Source organism: Etheostoma spectabile, chromosome 8 (assembly GCF_008692095.1).
Source record: "Etheostoma spectabile isolate EspeVRDwgs_2016 chromosome 8, UIUC_Espe_1.0, whole genome shotgun sequence".
Classification (NCBI taxonomy): domain Eukaryota; kingdom Metazoa; phylum Chordata; class Actinopteri; order Perciformes; family Percidae; genus Etheostoma; species Etheostoma spectabile.
The window spans coordinates 122,816-127,371 of NC_045740.1; the positions used below are offsets into that span (position 1 = coordinate 122,816).

General features: G+C 39.9%; 1 protein-coding gene across 19 annotated transcripts in view; it reads right to left on the reverse strand.

Moving 5' to 3' along the window:
- The window catches only part of lrrfip2 (leucine rich repeat (in FLII) interacting protein 2), a 21,337-nt gene that overhangs the window by 13,710 nt on the left and 3,071 nt on the right, over positions 1–4,556 (reverse strand). The window lies entirely within an intron of this gene.

A 4,556-nucleotide genomic window follows, 5' to 3' on the forward strand; every position in this document is an offset into this window, starting at 1 on the left:
GGAAAGCTCATTGTGGGACTGGCTCTAGAGGCTGTGATTCTGCACCATGTGTTTGGACCTTTAACACATCAGTTTCCCCTAAAAGAAAGACAGTGGAAAATGTGCACATGGGTTGATTTTATTAATGTGGATGTCAAGGCCTTTCACTAGCTGGAACCTGATTAACAAACCTTTTGATGAAGAAGTTGACTTTATGGTAGCATTGCATAACACTGTAGTTTATTGTGCAGATATATTAATTTGGAAAAAAGTGCAAAACTGTCGTTTCAGTGGTTCATCAACTTGTAACAGGGTCAAAGTCACTGTTGCATTCGCTTTGCGGCCCTCTACCGGCTGTAACCGCACTAAGCAAGTCTGATCGGGTAACGGCTCTGTAGTTCGAATGAGACATAATGGGACAATTCCGCTTCCGACCTGTAGGGGGACCGAAGCAGGAAAAGTTCCATAGTGTTGCTTTAAGTCTATAAAACATTTGCAGCTGATAATAGTAAGTGGAATAGATACAACTGCCTTTTGAAAAGGCATTTCTAAAAACAATTGAATTCAAAACAGACCACCGACAGAGACTCTGTGTTGACCTCACACCATAAATAATACAGTTCACCCAACCAATACATCGGCCAGATTGACCAATATAAGCAGCTGTACAAGTATCGCTGTATATTATGACAGATAAATAACAAGATACTGCAGAAGAGAAATGCCAAAGATATGGGTAATTTAGAAACAGTTCTTGAGTCACGTAGTTCATCCACCAAAGAGCACTGTCAAGTTTTATTATTCCACTGTTAAATGTTCCACTCAGATCAAATGTTGGTCTTTAATAAACACATTCATGAGGGTCAAAATGTTTTTTTGTCCTTGTAACAAAATATTAATATTGGCTGACATATTACTATGAGATTTTTTACTCTCTCAAATATCGACATCATCATCAGTCAGGCTATACTATGGACACTGTCCAGCATAAACTCTCAACAGAGTTCATACTGTACGGTGTGCCCTTGCTGACCAGTTTCGTCCGTGAGTCACAGCTCTGTAGTCCTCCTGTCCAGAGTGAGTGCTTGGGATGCCTCATCACCAACAACATGTGCTAACCATAAGTTTCAGGAGGGCAGATTTAAAGACCTCATGGGGGAAGACGCCAGTAGAGCAGAAACAAGCAAACATAAGTACAGAATCAAGAGAAAACAAAGTGAGTCACAATAGTGTGGTTCTGTTCAGTCGGTAAACATGGAGCTGATTTTGCTGAACCTTATAAAGCACAAACAAGTCCAAGTCAAAGCCAAACTGAGAATAATAAACTCTCCTCTGGGGGGAAAAGTGAGACGAGTCATCACACAATTTGCCCCCAACTGAGTCAGAATATGAACAGGGGCTAATTTTTACAGTGTACCTCAGCAGAAAGAGCTAATTTGGGCGAGCTGCTACACAGCTATGAGGAGTCACACAGGTGACTATGTAGACTAGACTATCCTTCCATTACGTCCATAATACCATTACATCCTGTACATGTCATACGTACATACAGTGTGTGGTGTGTACAGCATCTCACTGCAGGCAAACACATTCCAGCAATTTCTTATCTGCACTGCCAGAATAGAAGGCCTGTGGGTCTAGGCCAAATCCTGTTTCAATACTAGCCTGGAGTGAACACACACTGTTGTATGGTAATGCTTAACAAACTCACAAATTTAGATCTTTTTGCCTGTACAACTTGTTCTGTTTAAAAGCACACTGTTAAGCCTAGTTATTGACAAAATCATTTTAAAAACATAAAAAGACACTTATAGCTAAAGCTAAGTTTGGTATCAATAGTAGGAGAAAGTGACTTGTATTTAGTTGGACTGAATATAGTTTTAGTTAAGTATCTATCTTATTTTATAGTGATAACATACCTTAATTACCTTAATTTAACTTCCCAAGATAGGCAATGAGTGAAAACCGGGACCCAGAAAGATAGTCTGAGAAAAGTACGGAAGATGAGTGAGACAATTCTTAATGTTATCATCACTAACAAATGAGAACAAAGGAATATCATCAAATAATTTGTGATTCTTGTTGTGTGTATTTAATTTTACTATGTAAAATTTGTTTTCTAAAACTGCATGGGAACCAAACCAAAACCCAAGAACACTTACGATTAAATGCCGTTTTGCAAACGTACATGAAACGTGGGACATTTATGTAAACATTTCCTATGGACGCTCTGGGATTTTGGAGTCTAACTGAGGGTCATACAATATAACTTTGTACAAGGTGAAAAAGAAAGTAAAGTTTTTAGTGTATGAAGAGACAGCCAATGAGAAAGCAAGAGCGACAGCTGGCCCTGTGCTCTGCACCTGTTGAGCTGTCTGACAGTATGACTTGCTCTGCACAGCAGCACAGCTGAGCTCTCTGTCTCTGTCCTATCTATAGCATGGCCCATCCGGCCCCAGCACTCTGACAGCCATATCATGGGGCGGGGGGGGGGGGGGGGGGGGGGGGGGGGGGGGTAACCTGAGCAGCAGAAGTTCACCTTTAAACACACCTCCAGCACTCTGGGTAATAAAAGTCCAGCAATCCACCATGAGATCACCTGGAGCACCCACAAGACGGAAATGTGTGAGAGTATGGTACAGAATATTTAATTTAATACTACAGTTTGGGTAGCTCCAGTGATATGTAGGGATTTATTACTTTTCTCATTTTTTATTAGTTATTTTAAAATGTACTATATATTAGGGGTGGGACTGACCAGACGCCTCCCAATACGATCTCATCACAATACGAAATGATTGCGATTTTAAACATATTGCAATCTATAACCTTTTTTCCAACTTCTAATTTTCCCAATTTCAAAATGACGTCCCCAAAAGGAAACTTTGTCAACATCTGTTTTATCTAAAAGATAAGATCACTTAAATTTTACTGCTGTAAAATGGGATTGTCAAACAGACAAACGGACCAACACATGTATAATAAAAGATCGATACTTGGTGCCTATGTATCGATACAGTATTGCCACTAAAAATATTGCGATACTATGCTGTATCAATTTCTTCCCCCACCCCGACTATATGTTGGGTTTTGGATTGTTGGTTCAGGAAAGAAAAAAAAAGATATCCAGGCTCTAGGAAATTATGACAAATTACCACAATCGAAAAAGTAAGCCAACAATAGGTATCTTAAACAGAAGGTGCTAATGTGTAAACAGAATAGTTTAACATACACTAAAATATAGAAATGCAAAATTCTATCTAAACCCCTAGCAGTTTAAACAACAAATACACTGCTTATTGCCAAGACAACTTAACAATTATAATACAATTCTAATTATCAAAAAGCCAAGACAGCAAAAAGTAAATATACACCAGCTTCTACAAATTGGTAGATCTGTTTAAACACAGATTTAAAAATAGGCCCGTTTAGTGCAGTCACTCTAGGTGCACTAAACCGTCAACCGTTGGTTCTCAATTTCAACATTAAAATAGTCTTCTTAAAAATCATCAATCGCTTGCTTCCAATACCACAAAACATTTTAAAGTACCGTTAAAAAGCTTGCATAATCAGAGGATGAAGTCGGATCAAACTGACAGTCCTTGTCCATCAGTTGTTGACAAAATATGTGTTTTGTTCTCTGCGGGCTCAGCGATCTCCCAACTGTCTCCGAAAAAGAAAGTGTCACACTTTCAATTGCACTTGTTATGAACTATGAACTAAAGCATCCACACAAGCACACACCCTCTGTACACTGAGGAAAGTCAATGATTGCCTTTTTTTTTGTATGATAAGCTGCCTTAGATCCTAATCTGAGCGGTGATCATCTAATTTAAACTGTCCGATTTCTAAGGAAGCTGCTGGTATTCAAAAGGAATTACTGCCTAGTAACGTTAGAGGCCTGAACACTGGGCTGGTGCAGGGCAGGCTCAAATTCACAGTCATTCTCAATCAGTGATCGGTGCCAAGCAGAGGCAGGCAGGCTGTAACTTCTCTTAACCAGGCACAGACCACACCAGGCAGAAGCTGCAGTGTTTGGAAGATTTGTTTGGGATGGAGGTGTTGTGCAAGTTAGACACTGACCCGTCCACAGTTGATCTAATCTCTGCTTTGCTCCACAAAGAGATTCAGATTCAGGACCTGACTGGGAGGGTCAGATGACTCATGTTTCTATGATCTGCCTGCATGACTATAAAGAGAGCAAATGGAGCCTTGTGCTTAGTGCCCAAGAATGAGGCACTGCATGGACGAAGCATTCTTACAATGGGCCATGGCAAATAGTTACGGAAAGCAGATTTATCCACAGTTACATTTCTACCTGTAAAAGCAAGAAAGCATTTGACTTGAACTGAATTTTTTACAGAAAATCTGCAGACAATGTGGTTTTCTTTTATACCTATGCCTACCAAACAAATTAACATGAAACTTTGAAAGCTGATCTTTGCATTCAATGTTGTTAACAACCTCACTCTGAAAAAAGGCAAAGGAATGGCAGCCCTGCTGTGGAACAAAATGGAATAATCCCAAGGCATGTCCTTACAGGCTAGGCAGCTTCTCTCTTCTGCCTGTCCCCCCCC